Source organism: Thermobia domestica, chromosome 4, assembly GCF_964235325.1.
Source record: "Thermobia domestica chromosome 4, izTheDome1.hap1.1, whole genome shotgun sequence".
NCBI lineage: Eukaryota > Metazoa > Arthropoda > Insecta > Zygentoma > Lepismatidae > Thermobia > Thermobia domestica.
Window position 1 is genome coordinate 320,545,445 of NC_137457.1, and position 19,944 is coordinate 320,565,388.

Consider the following 19,944-nt stretch of genomic DNA (forward strand, 5'->3'; position numbering starts at 1 on the left):
TTAAGCAGAAATATGGCTAACGTGTACACGTTCTGGGTTCGATTCATGATGGAGATGCTTATAGTATTGGTGTTTCAAGCAGTAGATCTGGTTTCAAATGTTGTAATTTTCGCGCTGGAAATGTGAAAATTCTGCAAGATATTACATTTACTTTAATATAGTAAATAACATTTCGAGGGGGGTTAAGCCCGGAAGCCCCCTAAATACGCCACTGCATATATATACCATACATGTGTACTGTTTTAAAACACTCATTTATCATTTATTGTTGTTGCACTTTTTTTCATTTTTAGTTGTACATGCATTGCGAAATATGTCACATGTGTGTTGAAAAGGGGCTCGTCAAGTTGGTGGGGATCATGACGTCATCTCTTTGGCCTTGAAGAGTACAATGCAAGAGGGTTATTTTGTTCTCTCGCAAATACGGTCTAAAAGGTTTTATGGGATTCAAGAACACATATATGTCGTCGACATGATCATCACACAGAGTACACGTGTTATGGCTCCTTGCCTCCTTCTCCCTCCTGCATTTGCAATTGATTTTGAGATCTGTACGTGAACACAGAACCGATCCAGAGGGACCTAAACTTTTCAAAAGGATATTTCTTTCAGAAAATCCCCATTTTCCTCCGCACTTGCTTGGCTTCACATCTCGCTTTGGTGAGAGCTGTTCGATTTCCGATGGAAACTCTCGGTCGAAAAAGTGTAACAGCCTTTTCCGGTCAGTCATCCAGAGGGGTTCCTCATTCATACCAGGCAAATGCCGAGATGGTTCCTAACCCAGGTCCCAGAAGGCTTCCTTCCTTCCAAAAATTCTTTCTTCCTTCACATTCCTATGAGAGTGTGATCGCCGAGAGACGTCATACCTCATACGAGACGGTCTAACATGGTAATAGATACCGAAGGCCCAGAAATTAAAATCCTAATTCTAATCGGCTTCGTATCTCATATTTCAGTCTTTGCTTTTGTTCTTCGCACGACAAAAGTACCTTTATGGCATTATTCTTTATGGAGGTATATACCATTTAACTTCTTTTCAGCAAACTATACGCATTTCAATCAAAGCGAAATGACAAAAATGTATCTTGATGCTAGTGCTAACTGTGTTAGAAATTTCAAAATTTCATTTCAAATAGTTCATCCCCTGTTTTCTCCTGATTATGAAACTGACAACCTCGAAGTCATTTTTATATGTTGAGAAAAAATAAATAGAAATTGTCCTCTTTCTCAGGTTAACAGCGGAATTTCCGGGGATTTTTTTTCTTATTTCATAGTCCTCATCTTCTCACCTGCTGTTGCCTGGGAATTTAAGAGCAATCGCTACTATCCCTTCTTTTATGTTTTCTTTCTTTGCTTTTATCGTTTTATCACCCCCACTTATTCGATATATTCTCCTTTAGCTAGGGGTGACTCACTTTTTTTTTGGGCACGTTACCTTACACTTTAAAACGTGTCCTTAATCTAACTTTCTTATATTACTTACTTATTATTTTTATTGTAGGTTCCTCCACGTCATAACAACAAAAAAAAAATAAAAAATAACGTGTATTAAATCATTATGTTTACAGTCAGGCTCAAACCTCCTGACGCTTAAGGCGTGTTCGCCTTTTCACAATACCCAATGCAAGCTGGGCGACATTGTCTAATAGTTTTCTTCCTGGATTAGGCTAAAACGATTTCAATAGTACGTTTTACGCTATATGTCACTATAGAATTAATTAATTTGTAAGAACGAATTTGCTTTTCAATATTTAGATTTCGTGCGTTAATGTTTCATGTTATGCCTGTACACGAAAGGAAGCAAAATCCGACAACGTCACACCAGCACACCATTGGCTTTCGGCTTGGCGCACGTCAAGAGGTTTGAATCGGACTTTAGTCTTGTTTCTCTTCAGTCTATCTACGTCTTAGTTTTATTCTTTGTCATTGCCTTATTTATCACCTAATTATTTAATCTCTTCTTTTCTTTATCTTCTTTCTTCTTCCTCTGATTGGTTTCTTTCTGTAGATTAGCTTCTCTCCTTTATTTATGTTTTCATGGTTTTCTTTGGTGATTTCTTAATTGATTTCTCACCTATCATCATTTAGTATTTACTAACAGAATAACCGTTTTTCGCAGGGAGAAATTCTTTTCATTTGGATTTAAATGGCATCAGAAATGTGACTCTTCATCTCAGTGACCCCGAAAAAATGGATTCAGCACTGATATCGGTCATTTTCGAACATATATATATACAAATGAAATGGAATGAAATCTTTGAGTTTTACGTCCCACGTTTATGTAGGTTAGGCTAAAGGAGACGGTGATTATGAGAAATGAATGAAATGGTGGAATGAAGAAAGTGGGAGGAAACGGGAGAATCCCGAGAAAACCGACGGAGCACGGTGTTTGTCCACCACAAAGTCCACACGGTGCGAGCTGGGATCGAACCAGGGACCCCAAGCACCGGAGGTGAACGCTCTACTACTGAGCCACAGCGCCCCCCGATATATATAGACATAACATACATATACACACACATATATATTAAGTATTCTGCCTTTTGGGAGGTCCTGCGACTAAAGAGTTTTTTTTTTTATTTTAGATTTACACCTGGAAATGCTTCTTTCTCAGCTTCCTCTTTTAATTTCCAATATTTTCTTCTGTTTTTCAAATCAACGATCACCTATGTTCTTCTTCTTCCTATTCCTTGCTTTCCTTCCATCTTTCCTTCTATTGCTGTATGAAGAAGACAATTTCTTCGCAAGATGTGTCGAATTCAATTGGCCTTCTTACTAAGGAAGCTCGCCAGAAATGTTGTCTTCTCTCCTATCCGTTTTAAAATAACTTCATTTGTTGCTCTCTCTGTCCATTTTTATCTTCTCCATGTTTCTTTAACACCACATTTCGAATCTCTCTAAATATTTCTTCTCTGACTTCCGTAATGTCCAAGTCTCTGAACCATTCAGTCCAATGCTCCATATATATATAGACTAGACCAAATTCTTACTAAGTCGAATAGAAAGGACCTAATATTATTGCCTGCTAATATTTATCTTCCCCTCCCACAAGTTGGAGACTGAATTTGGAATTAAACAGCATAGAAAGTGTCACTGTCCATAAAAAATAAATTCTCCCAAAGTTGCTAGCACCTGACCGAAAGCAAAATGCTGCACCAACTGAAAAAACTTTGCTCAAACATTCAGTTCCCTTGAATGGATCATCACTGGTGACGAAACATAGTTGTACCTCTGAGACATCGAGCTGAAATCACAGCAACGAAAATAACACGTGAAATGACAAGGCACCTGAAGACCCTGACTTCTGAAGACTTCCAGGAATGCTTTTCACAAAGTAATGGCCATCTAAAGTAGGACAAGTATGTTACTACTTCTGGAGAATATTTTAAAGGGCATAAGATTGATGTACAGTAATGTAAAATACACTGTTTATGACATCAGTTCGCGTATTTAGGCGTATTTAGTGGGCAGACCAGGTGTATATATATATATATATATACAACACCGAACACGTTTGGGAGATGATTCGTGACATTAAGATAAGACGATAAGTATTGACCAAATATGCACAAGTGCTTCCTGTCGGAGTTGTAGGCTGCCGAAAACATGAAGAAATGCACTTTTAAAGGTTCATAGCTCTAAAACTATGGGACCTACCGTAGTCGGGTCAAGACTTCACTTCGGAATTAATACGTGAACTATCCAAATATACATGTTTCAGAATCTAAATGTATTCACGTAACAATTTTATAGAGGGAATTTGGCTAGGGGGCATATATTTTGAAGTACTCACCAATTACCTCTAAAAATTTATTGTGGAAGTACCGTAGGATTCTGGAACATGGATGTTTGGACAGGGCACATACTAGTTTCTAAGTGAAGTCTTGACCCAACTACGGTAGGTCTCATACTTTTTGAGCTATAGACATTTAGAATTCTTTTTTTTTTTTTTTTTCATGTTTTCAGCAGCCTATAACTCCGACAGGAAGCATTTTTGCACCCAGGTCGGTCTATTCTTTTTGTCTTATCTTGGTGTCAGGAATCACACACACACACACACACATAAATATATATATGTGTGTGTGTGTGTTGTGTGGTGGACAGACTTACAAGAAAGTGAGGAAAAAGAGAAAAGAGGAGGCAAAAAGTTTGAATTACTCCAGACTTAGACTACTTGCAAAAACTATCCGAGAATTGTAAAAAATTAGTTTTTCAATTGTATCTTTTTTTTCGAAGTCAGATAAACTTGATTGTTTGTAAGTAAGATTAATCACGTAACTTAAATGTGCAGAAAGTTGAAATAAGAACAAAGAATTTTCCTTACAAACAAACAAACAAACAATAATAACACCAAAAGAGAAATTCTCTGGTACCTTCATTTCTTGTAGATGCTACTACGTTCAAACCTTGCCAGAAACTGAAAGTTGGTTACTAGCTTTTCTCTTTTCTTTTCTCTCTTTTTTTTTTTTTTTTTTTTTACATAGAAAGTCAATTTAATAGAAAAGAAAAATAGACTTAGTAACATATATCGTAGAAGGAAAAATATTTCTTTATCGCGGTCTAGGTCATGCTTTCACTAGTTTTAATCTATCGAGTACCGTATATTTTAAGTAAAAGTTTTTCAAATTGTCTGTACGTTCAACAGACTATACATATATATATTTGAGTATTAGAACTTTGTTACGTTCCTTTTTCATTTTTTTTTTTTACCTCTCAGACACATGGACAAAAAAAAAAAAAAAAATATCTGTACCGTTGTGTCTCGCCGTCGGAAACAGCGTAACTGATATATCTATCCCGTTTGACAGTTCAAGTAAGATGATGACCCAAAACTTGTTTTCCGGTTAAATTACAACAGACAAGAATCTATAAATTAGTATAGAACAAACAATGGATTTATTTACTCATAATAAAAAGTTTTTTTAAAAAACTACGAGTACTATCTTAAAAGTTGGTAAATTTTCTCTACCTCTACCGGTATAACAGAGTTTCCATACCTTGGAAAGATTTTCATCAAATTACGGATTTCTAAAGGACTCCGCACAATCCTTATGGAAATTGGATTACAGCGGAATTTCTTGAAGACGTAATATGCTGTAGATATTGTGATTCTGTGAAAAAATCTCAATGGACACAACCACCAATCACTGACCGTTTGGCCACTACAAGGCCACTTTTTTTTTTTTTTTTTTTTTTGAAAGCAGTTGAAAGTACCGATATTCTGGATTTCAGAGGAATTGTATGAAATCCTGAAAAGGTTTAGATCTTCTCATCCTATCCCACAACCCGGGAAAGGGATGGGAAGAGTAGGGGTGAACATCATAAAACATCCCGATGTCTATCTTGTGGGACAAAGGAAAACACAATGAAACCGTAGACAGGATGACCGACCCGGGCCGAAATTCTCGAATGCGAACAAATTCTTTACAAACTGGCCCAGCGTTGCTCGGTAGCCACAAATTAACACTTCTTCTTAGGATCACGTCTACAATATATCACAGTTTCATTCATTTTCACCGAATTCCAGAATATCGGTATCTTCTGCTGTTTTCAAAAAAGTGGCCTTCTAGTGGCCAAATGGTCAGTGATTTGTAATTGTGCCTGTTGAGACTTTTTCTCAGGATCACAATATCTACAACATATCATGGTTTGAAGTCATTGTCACCGAAATCCGAAATACCGTTACCTTATGCTCTTTTCAAGACAGTGACCTTGTTGTGGCCAAACGGTCAGTGATTAGTGGTTGTGCCTATTGAGACTTTTTTTCCCACAGGATTACAATATATCACGATTTGAAGCAATTCCACCGAAATCCAATTTCCATAAGGATTGTCTAGGATCCTTTACAGTCGGATATATAGTATGATTCATTAATCTGTGTAAAGAATTTAAGAGAAAATTCAATATGTCAAAACATGAAAATGATAGCTTAATATCTTCAGATTCCATAGGAGTGAGGAAATTTCTATATATAAAAATGAAAGTAACTATGTTTGCAACTTCATACCTGTTGAACCACCACACCGATCTTTATCAAATTTTTAACATAGATGAAGTTCGGGCCTGGGATAGTTTTTATAATTTCATTTTGACGGTGCAACTTGGAGGAGGGGAGGGGATGTATAAAATTATCGAAAATGACTGATATTTGTGTCGAATCCGTAGTTTTCGGGGCCACTGAGATGAACAATGATACTTTCGATGCCGTTTAAACCCAAATTCACCCCCTTATGAAAAAAAAAACTGTTCAACAATAGAATAGATAGTTCTTCTTTACTCTCTCAGGTTTCTTTATATGTACCAGGCCTTAGGTCTAGATACGATCTTATCTTTTGTGTTTCATTTTCAAGAACTACTCAACACAAAAATCCATCGATTGTTAGAACTTTAAAACTATATAATTTTGTGTCGAAATATTGTGATATATTTTTTTGATGCTGAATCACATCAGTGTTGCCAGACCTACTGATTTTGCAGGAGATCTCCTGCTTTTTCTACGTTCTACTGATCTACTGTGAAAGAAAATGAAAAGTGAACAATCTCCTGCTTTTTCCGTACTTCGAGAAGTTACAGAAATGTATTATTATTAATATTGAATTTTCATTTTTTCTTACATAAAAAGAGGAAATTTCTCTGTATCCATACACAAAGCTCTGTAGTGCAAATAGTTATAGAGTTTTGATGTATATAATATGAATACAAGGATACAACTGTACGTCATCTTTTATATGCATGATGGTTGGGGATCATGTGTAAGATTTACGAGTAAGTGTTGTTTAGATTGGGACTTGGGTTGGAAGCAGGGTAAATAAAAGTGAGAGGTATGCTGGGGAGACGTCGTTACCTCACTTCCAAAAATATCTATGGCGTCCCCCACTTCCTAAAAAAATTACAGTAAATAAAACATAGGCAAGGAGGACGGCCTACAGCCTATCATGCGTCATCCTACTATTACAGAACCACTTTTACCCCTGGTCGGAAGAGTAGCTTAGATCACTTCTCCACGATCGTCAGCTCTTATTTTGAAGTAATTAAAATTCAAATTTATGTTTTGTATGTATTGTTTTATTTTGAAATTAAAGTAACAATGAATTCCGGACCTATTGTTTTGACCGCTGTCCCCTTAATAATGCCAAATTTTTTGGTCCCTCTGCATTTGCACTAAAATGACGCAACTTTATGTGTCTACTGCTTTCTCCTGTTTTTTATGTTCGAATCTTCTGCTTTTCCAACTGATCGGTCTGGCAACACTGAATCACATTTTCATGCAAAAATTAAACAATTATGTATGGATTTGGAGCTCTCTGGCTTAATGTTTTGACATGGATTTTGCTCGTAATGTATACACTCAAAAAATAATAACATTAACTAAAACACTATTGGTATGTCCTTTTATATGAAATAGTATTGAATTGAAATTGAAACAATGAATTCAAATTACAGTAGAGCGTCGATTACCCGAAGTAATTGGGGAACATGGGTGTTCGGAAAACTGGTTTGTTCGGATAATCGAACTGTACATGTTTATTTGCCATGCGCGGAGCGGCACGCCTCAACTCTAAGCTGGCGCAGCTGTTGCTGTGAACAGCTTTGATACTGCCGCTACTTCTACAGCCAGTGCCAAACCGACAGAAGTGTGCTGATTGTTGAAACACAGCGACTGGCGGCTTGGCCGGTCAGCAGCGCCTTATGAAGACCCCATTAGAAGCAATGTTCCGCCAGCGGTGGCTCAGTGCGGCGACTACTGTGGGGAAACTTGGTTTGGGAGTGAGGGGGATGATGGACGGTAGGGTGGGAGAGTAAAAGGTGCGAGCGAGTACACAGTTCGGTTAAGCGGTCGTTCGGTTGACCGACGTTCGGATAATCGACGCTCTACTGTAATATTTGTAGTGCATTTCTAGTATATGTACAAGTTGCAGGAAAGTGCTTATACTTACATTTATTTTTTGTTTGTTGTATCTTTACTTTATTTGTATTTTGTACTTTTTTTAATCTTGTCTCGCTTTGTCTGTAGCTGGCTTATTTTATTTTACTTTTTTGTTTACTTTATTTTAGAATAATGGTATCGTATTAAAATATTATGATAATAAGGCTACTGTAATCCTGTATGCCTTTTACAAATAAATAAAAATGAAACGTATTCTCCCCGTGAGAGGAGCGGGCATTCTGCTATTATGCTGCCAAAATGTCTTGAGCCGTGGCAAAAATGCGAACTAACGCTCACACCCTCACACACCCACGCGTTGAGCCAATAAGAGTTCAGCTGTTGCTAAGCGAGAGAAAGTGAGTGGAATTCCTTCAGCCGATAGCAGCGCTTGCAACGGAAGTCTAGGGATCAAGTCAATGTAGCATATCTATAGTATATTTTATAGAGTTGAACATTGGCAAAAGCATTAACTGTGGAACTCGTGTGCTATTTGGAAAGATATTATCAAAGGTTCGTTTGCTTTATTTAAAAATTGTACAGTGCAATTGGTTGGAGTTTAGCGTACCTTTTCAGCAGCGAGGTTATATGAAACGTGGACAGTTTAAGGTAGAACTTCAATCATTGTAATTCATTCAAATTTCAAGGTTGCTCCATCAGAAATGGAACCTGGAATCCCTTGAACGCACTAACAACTTGACCAACGGAGAGGTCAATTCGATAGTGCGTTTGTGATTCAGAAAGTAATGCATCCAAGCCCACTACTTGGCCAATAGTACCGCAAACATTCTGAACTGTTTATGATTAATACACTGATGTTTAAGCTATAGAATGTCATTTGTTTCACCTTCCTATCTCTTCTCGTTTCAGATAATGGGTCAATCCATGGCATTAAGTGGTGACGTCTGATTGAAACAGCGGGCTGTCATTGAATTTCTGACTGTGGGATGTCTGTGTTAACGTCAGCACTATGCGGAGATGGACAAGGACTGTGAAAGACCAAACTCTAGCTGCATCAAATCTAGCACCGAAGTAGATGGCCCGCAATGGTCTCTGAGGTGGATTATCAACATCAAGTGGACGAATTGATAGCGACTGCGGGCCAGATTGCAACGCACTTGCAAAGATAAACATTCAATTTTGCACCACGACAATGCTCGTCCGCACACAAGCCACACAACTCAGGAAGCACTGCACTGCCTGAAGTTAACGGACATTCTGCGCCCCATCCTGCCTATGGTATGATCTTGTGCACTGCAATTTTTGGCTCTTCCCTATACTTGAGAATCACCTTCAGGACCAACGCTACAGTTGTGACTCGGAGGTGAAAGCACCAGTTCAGCAATGGTGTCGCCAACAGCCACCACAATTCTTTGCCGACGGCATGAAAAATCTTGTTTCGCGTTGGTGCAAGTGTATTCCCGTAATGGGGACTATGTTAAAAAACGATGTCACCATTTGTAGCTGACATTGCAAGCATTCCACTGATACCTGTATCGGTGTTATCTATCAAACACAAATAAAGGTATCACCTTGGAGGCATTACTTTCTGAATTACTCTCGTATATAATAGTCCAGTAGCATTGAACATGCAATGGATTCAGAAAAGAGGGTAGTAAGATCCTGAAAGAAAATCGGGGTAAAAGGATGATTTGTGCACCGAGTGACCAGTGACTAATCTCATAGTCAACTGGGTCATTAGGTCATGACTTTTCTCCAGATTACTCAGGTCTAGGTCTTGCTTCTTAGATCCGAAGACTCCATTATTCGCAAGTACCACAAATAATATAGGATCTACAAGTCTCTGCAATATTTCATAATGGACTAATGATATCAACTGCTGAAACTCTGATAGTCTCGTGTCAAGATAACATGTCAAATGGAATACTAATAAACACTCTGCACTACTAAACTGATCTCTAATAGCCGTTATCCAAGCAATGTCCAACATTTGATTTATGCACGTAATCTGATCTAGCATCAGGAACAGGTCCGTATCCAGGGGTCTAAGGGGGACCGGGTCCCCCTAAATTTTGGCTGCCCCCCTAAAATTTTCACGATAGACTGGCAAATGAACTATAATATGGTAATGAACTATAATATGATTGCATCGGCCCACCCTAACTTCAGCCGGGCCCCCCTACATTTTTGGGCTGGCTACAGGCCTGATCAGGAATGCACCCACGGGAGGATCTACGGATTGGAACTCTCTCAAAAAAACCTCCTGACTTAATATACATTTGTAAGCTTTCTCAATGAAACTTACACTTGTTTAACAGTTTTGCAAAAAGTTACGTTAATGAAGTATCTACTTATAATGAATATTAATTTTCGAAAAAAAGAAATGTTACGTAAAATAATGTAATGCCTACTTATATTAAATAAATTTTCTTAAAAAAAGTTATGTTCAGTTAATGTAGTGTCTGCTTATAATAAAGATTTACTAAAATCAATAAAGGATGAATCTTTATTGGCTATCGTGAAACACATTACTTGTTTTTAATAAATATAATATATTTACATTCTTTCCATAGATGAAAAGGGGAGAAACCATATTTTGTCTGGTCTCCTTAATGAAAATGATATTCTCTGTAGTATATTTCATTAGGCAGAACATGCATATAATATTTAGGCTTGTGCCTATAAGAACATGTTTCTCAAATAGTGCCAAGACAGTCCTACTTATAATACTAAATATCTCGACATGCCAGTCTATAAGGTTAATAGCTTGAATGTTATACAACCTTACTTAAGAGATGCGTAATGTTGGTTGCAGGAATGCAAGGGACAAAAGGATAACTTCTTATAATAAACACAGATGTCTCACTGAGTCACGCTACTACCTAAAGTGAATGTCCTTACAGGTTAAGCAACCTTGCTTAAGATATGTGTAATGTTGGTTGCAGGGATACTAGTGGTCAAAACGACAGATTCTTATAATAAACACAAATGTCTCACTGAGTCATACTACTATCTAAAGTTCATTCAACGAACCTTCTGATCCTGATGTAAACATTACAGAATGGTATTACTCCGCCAGTCATAGGATGATTGGCTATCGGTCAGCGCTTCTTTCGAGAAGCACGTGCTTGTACCCTGTAGGTATTTTACATATTCCTCGCACGCAGCTATACTGTAAACCGTGATTCGCGCGTAAGGTGGGTCAAAGCCACTTTCTGCGCATGCGTATTCTCTTTTAATGCATTAATTCAATTTAGTTCCTAGACACCGTGTTGTTTCTGTTATATAACTGTAAGGAAATTGCATTTCTGGTAATGAGCCTTACAAGCAACAAAAATATTGAAAAACAGCTTATTTGACAATGGACTATTTTCTTCTGCCGCATGGATGTTCCAAACCTCTTTAACCAATAAAGTGAAACAATTACCACGTGTATCTGTTTACATGGGGTACTAAACGTTCCTTGAATAAACTATAAGATTAATGTCCTTGAAGGTTATGCAACCGTAATTAAGAGATGTGTAATGTTGGTTGCAGGAAAACAAGGGAAAACGACAATTCCTTATAATAAACCCAAACGGCTGACTGTGAGTCATACTACTGTACTACCTAATGGTATGCAGTCACCCTATGTTATGCAGCCATGCTTAAGGAATGTGTAATCTTGGTTGTGGGAATAAAAGAGGTCAAAATGGCAGGTAGCGGTGTCTATTAACGTCACGCAGACAAGGGATAGCACATAGTGATATCTATTGGCGTGACTGCATACTAGTAGGTAGTAGTATGTCACAGTCAGAGAGACGTAAGCGATTATTATCAGGAATTACTTTTAATTTAATTTTTAATAAAACTTAAATTAAAATTAATTTCTGTTAATAATCGCTTACGTCTCTCTGACTGTGATATACTACTACCTACTAGTATGCAGTCACGCCAATAGATATCACTATGTGCTATCCCTTGTCTGCGTGACGTTAATATACATCGCTACCTGAGGGATTGTGTTGAAGTCTGAATGATTGCATAAAAAATGGTGTGGAACTTGCGGTGGGTAATGGATACACTACAATTTTAGCTTATAGTGCACAGCGGGTCATGAAAAAGTGAAAAACTAAAAATTACGCTTGCAATCTGTTTGTAATTTCGTTGAGAACGGAAGTAATATCTATCTGCCTTATGGGCGACCTGAACATAAATTATGACAACGTTATGCTGTGCAGCAATTAAATACATTCTACTGTAAGTTGACTTTTTGGAAGCAGCAGCAGTAGGTTATTAGTAGTACATGAAATAATTTCATTATCAACAACTTTCATTTTCGAAATTTCTGTGTCGCTCCAGCCCCCTGAAGATAAAAGCTCGCTTAGCAACAGCATTGTATGTATATATATATATACGTGTATGTATGTGAATGTGTGTGTTTAAAAGTGAGTGAATCATGTGGTAATAAAAAAAAGAAAGAAAAAAAGAGCGTGGGTCGCCCTAAAGAGGCCGAGATGAGACCCATTTCAACCGAATGACGTCGGTTAGGCTGTGGGAATTGTAGTTGGGTGTTGAAATTGTGTACGTTCCTTGCATATTTAACACGTACTTCATGAAACAAGGAACAGTCCGATAGAGTGGTTTTGGGATGGGGTTTGAGACCATTAATTTCTTCTTTTTTTCCACTTTTAATCTCTTTATTCTCATCAGTATGGCATCCGGAGACGAAAAACCTTGGCTATTTTCCTAGTTTCTATGTTCTGCCCTACAACATACTTTCCCATAGCAACTAGAGACGTAATCTGTCATCTTATTGCTACGTGTATGTTTATCTTACGACAAATTCCACGGAATTCTCGAACTAGTGGCGGAGCCAAAGGAAGGCCTGGAGGGACCAATGGCTACTCCCTCAGTATCTTTACTTTGTTACAAACTAAAATATTAAGGGATATAGTACAGCACGATAAATGCTTTATGGATTTAGGAATTAGATTTCTGGGCTTTTGGCATCTTTGGCCATGTTAGCCCGTTACGTATGAGGGATGACGTCCCTCAGCGAGCATACTATTCGGAGAAAGGAAAGGAAGGAAGTGACCTGGGACCTATAAGTTAGGTACCACCCCGGCATTAGCCTGGTGTGAATGAGAAAAACCTAATAAAATCTCACTCAGGATGGCTCGCCTGAAAACCCTTTTTACACTTTTTCGACCGAGTGTCCCCACCGAGAATGTTTTCAATGGAATATCAACTACTGATGATCCCTAAAGAAGTGATCTTCAAGAAATGAAATAAAATGAAATTTTTGAGTTTAACACAGTGGCGTAGGGAAAGGGGGACCAGAGAGGCCGCCCCCCAAAGAGGTCCGGCAATGTACTTTGGTACTTTGATGTTTGTAATTTTTTAAATATATTTTTATGTTTATATAATATATATGTTTATATATGTTTGTAATTTTTATATATGTGCCTATAACAGCACTTGCCCCCCAAACACACATCCTGGCTACGCTACTGGTTTAACATCCCAGAGTTGAGTTGAGTTGAGTTTGAGTTTAACGTCCCGTTCAGCAGCGAGGCTATATGAAACGTGGATCTACTGATTAACGTGGAAGCCGAACCACATGAGCTCCCGTCGGGAATCGAACCCGGGTCTCCCACGCCAAAGGCGCGTACGCTAACCGCTTAACCACGGATGAGCTCTTTTAACATCAAAGAATTAATGCCTCTTAGGCTAAGGGAGATGGATAATTAAAGCAAATGAATGATGATGGCATAATTGGTGGAATGAGAAAGTGGGACGAAACGGAAGTAAACCGAGAAACCCCGTAGACACGATGTGGTCCACCATAAACTTACTTGAACTCCACGCACCAGAATTAAGCTCCTTACTACTGAGTCACCGTGCCACCTTAGCGAACTTTAAGTAGGCCACTAGAAACAAGTCGTTTACTATAATGAGTTTGGAGCACATGTTGGTTATGAAACTAATTTGTGATTCTTTTTTTGTTTATACATTGGCAAATACCCTCGCCTGACACTGTGGAATGTTTTTGCGCCTTTCATATATTTTTTTTTCTGAACACAAAGTCACAAAGTTCGAACTTCTCGTTATAGGCATCTTGTCCACCCCTTTTTCTTCCATTCTAGGTCTAACGTCTGAAAACGCTGAAACAAGTGCTTATTTTTTTTTAAATAAAAGGTTCATATATTAAATGTCTATAGCGTTGAAGGTTGAGAGATATTGACAAGTTATAATAATATAGCCGTCTTATAATAATAATAATAATAATAATAATAATAATAATAATAATAATAATAATAATAATAATAATAATAATAATACGTGGTATAACTAATAATCTAAACATACATCACTAAACTATTTGGAGAAAACTGGCAACAAAAATGTTCTAATCCCCTTGGTCATATGCAACCCACCCTACTTTTTCGAATTTCTGGTTGCAGCATATTTTAGGATGTTTTTTTCTGAGACGTTGCAGGGAGTAACATTTTTCTTAGATATTGTATATGTATAAACCTTCCATGAGAATAGCTTAGTCAGCCACTAAAAACTGCATCGAAATATGACCATCGGTTTCCAATATAATCGAGAACAGGTCTGCAAACATATATACATACTTACAAACAGTTGAAACACAATTGACAACCTTTTTTCTACGTTAGTTAAAAATGAACATTTATGCGTATGTTTGTTTGTTTGTTGTGGATAGAAATCCATACCGTTGACTTGACATATTTCAAAGTGATTTTATTGTTTACACTATAGACTAGGGAATAAGTTAGGCTACGTGTAACTTTGTGGTTCGAAAGCTAAGGGAGAGGAAGGGGCTTAATATAAGGAGAGGTGGTTTAAAATTTGTGTAAAAGATAGAATATCTCATTTTACGAAGATTTAACTCGGTATGTAAACTCATATGTAAAAATAAGTTGATATATACGTACATATGACTTACAGTCTTTAAAAAAAACGGTGGTAAGACACCCTATGAAGAGGGGAAAGTACATGACGTGAAAATTATCGAAAAGGACCGATACCGAAAATTATCGAAAAAGTCCAAATTCACCCTGATCGGCGCGGGAGGGAGGGGCGAGAAAAAATGGAAAACAAAATGTTCAAAATAACCATGATTCGTGTCAAATCCATACTTTTTGTGGTCGTTATGATGAATGCTTGCAGAACCAGCCAATGACCGAAGTTTACTTAAGAACATATATGCCAGCTGACATGCGAGTCGACAGGGACATCCGTTTTTTGTTATTTATCCTAAGGAGTAATGAAAACATCTCGATGCTATAGATGTACACAGAATAAAAATATACGGCAATCTGGATGTGTGCTACGTTAATCTGGTAACTTCCGCACCAAGCAGGCTATCTTAGAAAACATCATTCAGCGAACGTAGAGGGTTATCTGTCGGACATGTGCGTTCCCACGACTGCAGCAAATAATCTTCCATCCAGAGGATATGAATACTGCACGGCGTATGAACTATATGTACAGTAGACGCTAGGTATAAGAAAAAATTGGTGGTGGAAGCTGGGATCGAACCAGGGAGCCCACGTGCTAGAGGTGCGCAGTATATCACTTACTTTTTTATTTATTTAGTGATATATTTTACAATAGATTTCATAAAAAAATCATATTGTAGATGAAGCAGTGAATTAAACATTTCAATAAAATACTAGTATAGTAAGGCTGAACAAAAGTAAAATGACTATAGATTATGACATCATGGTGTTAATTGTTCATCTAAAACAAAGAGAAAATATCCAAGGTTCATTTGCCTTGTGTTGGAAGAAAATTTCCATTTTTCTTTGGAAACATGATATTTGTAAATGCCTATTGTATATTCTTTGTTTGTCAAAATATAGACTATAGTAATTCCACGAACTCAAATCACTGTAGTTTGTTTCTGTGATGAAAAAAAAAGGTTTAAAATCTGGAAATATAAGTAGCATAGAGTTAGGGGAAAAGGTCTAAATAGTACAATAAAATTAGGGATGCGCACGAGACAAGATTTGTGTCTGTCTCGTCTCGAAAAGGTGCCGTAAAAGTGATGTCCCGACCCGAATAGTGTATATTTTTTTTTACTGGAAGAGCCGTCTCGACTCGAATTTTGTCAGGAAAATTCTGTCTTGACTCATCTCATGCGCATCCTTAAATACAATATATCGTATAAAAGATTTTCTAGCAGTAACCAGATGGGACTAACTAGACTGCAAAATCGTATACCGTGTTGAAGATGATCAAGTTTTGAGAAAGACTGAGAGACTCGGGTTCAATTCACGGCGACAGCTCAGTGGTTTGCATTCCACATTAAGCTGTAGGCCCACTTCTCATATAGCTTTGCTTCTGAAAAGGATGCTAAACTAAAAAAGAAAAATCAAATCAAATGTGAGCAAGACACACAAAATGAGAATTGTCTGAGATAAATCTTCCCTAGTCTACTTTTGTCGCTACCAAATCATACACTACTTTATACCAAAGACATCGTTGGTTGGCGTTAAGAATCATATTAATTGCACTTATCCAAATCTGATTCCAATTGTGATTTGGATAAAACTTGAAACTTATTTATATTACCTTTTGTGTGATTTGAAAGGATTGATACAAATTTCTCACACTAAATCTTACTTATTTGCACACTTGGATCAACACATTGTAACTATTTTCAAAAATACTGTTCTCAATATATATGACACAAGAAGGAATCACTGTGATTTTAAGCGGAGCTCTTGGATCGAGAATATGATAACTACTATCAAAAATATTGGCCTGAAAATATTTGTGACGAGAAAGTAACACTGTGAGTTTAAGCGGAGCTCTTGGATCGAGAATATGATAACTACTATCAAAAATATTGGCCAGAAAATATTTCACACAAGAAGGAAACACTGTGGTTTTAAGCGGAGCTCTTGGATCAAGAACTACTATCAAAAATATTGGCCTGAAAATATTTGACACAAGAAGAAAACACTGTGATTTTAAGCGGAGCTCTTGGATCGAGAATATAATAACTACTATAAAAAATATTGGCCAGAAAATATTTCACACAAGAAGAAAACACTTCGATTTTAAGCGGAGCTCTTGGATCGAGAATATTATAACCACTATCAAAAATATTGGCTAGAAAATATTTGACACAAGAAGGAAACACTGTGATTTTAAGCGGAGCTCTTGGATCGAGAATATGGCAAGTACCATAAAAAATATTGACCTGAAAATATTTGACACGAGAAAGAATCACTGTGAGGTTAAGCGGTGCTACGGTCCCTGTTTCCTCTATCCAGTATGAACTCCATACCTTTACAAATAACAATTTGTCCAAATGAAGAATGTAGAACCATTTGATGGAATATAGAGTTTTACATTTAATGTGAACATCGACCAAATTCAGTCATCGACCATTAGATTTAGATTGTGTTACTACATACATAGGAGTTTTAAAGATAGATTTTTTAAGGGGCGGATCCAGTACAGACCTCTGGGGGGCGAGATGGATTGTAATGCTGCTACTTAGAGCTACTTTTAAGAGTTTCAAAACTTTGGAATAGGTTTTATTCATATATAAAATAAGAAAGTTTTCTCTTCTGGGGGTTGGGGGCAATTGCCCTGATCGCCCCATGGATCCTTTAAACACAAACCAATACAGTTCAGTCTGTATTTGCCTTACTACAATGTAATTATAAGAACAAGAGTTGAATAACGAACCAAACTTTTGCAGCTAAAAATGTATTAGAAATTCAAATTCTTTCCTCTAACAGAAATTGCAATATTTCTAGTTACGATACTGAACTTTTCTGATTTGAGTGATCACATTCCAATTGTAACTAATCATTTCATGTACTCTCTTACTTCAGTAGTTTAAAAGTCGGATGCCAACTTCTTATAAAAAGGCCTACGTAATGAGAAATATTTTAAAGCAGTTTGTGTTCTACGGAATTATACGTGATCATACATCCAATTACAGCATTTGCATTATCATTAAGGAGTTTCATGATCTGAAACTATACGTGAACATACACTCAATTACAGCATTGGCATTGCCCTTAAGAAGTTTCATGAGGAATTATACGTGAACATACACTCAATTACAGCATTTGCATTGTCATTAAGGGGTTTCATGGTCTGAAATTATACGTAAACATACACTCAATTACAGCATTGACATTGTCGTTAAGAAGTTTCATGAGGAATTATACGTGAACATACACTCAATTACAGCATTGGCATTGTCGTTAAGAAGTTTCATGAGGAATTATACGTAAACATACACTCAATTACAGCATTTGCATTGTCATTAAGGGGTTTCATGGTCTGAAATTATACGTAAACATACACTCAATTACAGCATTGACATTGTCGTTAAGAAGTTTCATGAGGAATTATACGTGAACATACACTCAATTACAGCATTGGCATTGTCGTTAAGAAGTTTCATGAAGAATTATACGTAAACATACACTCAATTACAGCATTGGCATTGTCGTTAAGAAGTTTCATGAGGAATTATACGTAAACATACATTCAATTACAGCATTGGCATTGTCGTTAAGAAGTTTCATGAAGAATTATACGTAAACATACACTCAATTACAGCATTGGCATTGTCGTTAAGAAGTTTCATGAGGAATTATACGTAAACATACACTCAATTACAGCATTGGCATTGTCGTTAAGAAGTTTCATGAGGAATTATACGTGAACATACACTCAATTACAGCATTGGCATTGTCGTTAAGAAGTTTCATGAAGAATTATACGTAAACATACACTCAATTACAGCATTGGCATTGTCGTTAAGAAGTTTCATGAGGAATTATACGTAAACATACACTCAATTACAGCATTGGCATTGTCGTTAAGAAGTTTCATGAAGAATTATACGTAAACATACACTCAATTACAGCATTGGCATTGTCGTTAAGAAGTTTCATGAAGAATTATACGTAAACATACACTCAATTACAGCATTGGCATTGTCGTTAAGAAGTTTCATGAGGAATTATACGTGAACATACACTCACTTACAGCATTGGCATTGTTGTAAAGAAGATTTATGATCTGGAATTATACGTGAACATACACCCAATTACAGCATTTGCATTGTCATTAAGGAGTTTCATGATCTGAAATTATACGTGAACATACACTCAATTAGAGCATTGGCATTGTCGTTAAGAAGTTTCATGAGGAATTATACGTGAACATACACTCAATTACAGCATTGACATTGTTGTAAAGAAGTTTCATGAGGAATTATACGTGAACATACACTCAATTACAGCATTTGCATTGTCATTAAGGGGTTTCATGGTCTGAAATTATACGTAAACATACACTCAATTACAGCATTTGCATTGTCATTAAGGGGTTTCATGGTCTGAAATTATACGTAAACATACACTCAATTACAGCATTGGCATTGTCGTTAAGAAGTTTCATGAAGAATTATACGTAAACATACACTCAATTACAGCATTGGCATTGTCGTTAAGAAGTTTCATGAAGAATTATACGTAAACATACACTCAATTACAGCATTGGCATTGTCGTTAAGAAGTTTCATGAGGAATTATACGTGAACATACACTCAATTACAGCATTGGCATTGTTGTAAAGAAGATTTATGATCTGGAATTATACGTGAACATACACCCAATTACAGCATTTGCATTGTCATTAAGGAGTTTCATGATCTGAAATTATACGTGAACATACACTCAATTAGAGCATTGGCATTGTCGTTAAGAAGTTTCATGAGGAATTATACGCGAACATACACTCAATTACAGCATTGACATTGTTGTATAGAAGTTTCATGAGGAATTATACGTGAACATACACTCAATTACAGCATTTGCATTGTCATTAAGGGGTTTCATGGTCTGAAATTATACGTAAACATACATTCAATTACAGCATTGGCATTGTCGTTAAGAAGTTTCACGAGGAATTATACGTGAACATACACTCAATTACAGCATTGACATTGTCGTTAAGGAATTTCATGGTCTAGCTCCCAAGACTATCATCAAGTTTTGATAATTTTACGT

General features: G+C 36.8%; 1 protein-coding gene across 1 annotated transcript in view; it reads right to left on the reverse strand.

Annotated features, from left to right (window-relative positions):
• LOC145684374 (chordin-like protein 1) overlaps positions 1 to 19,944 on the reverse strand; it is a 268,863-nt gene that overhangs the window by 204,981 nt on the left and 43,938 nt on the right. The window lies entirely within an intron of this gene.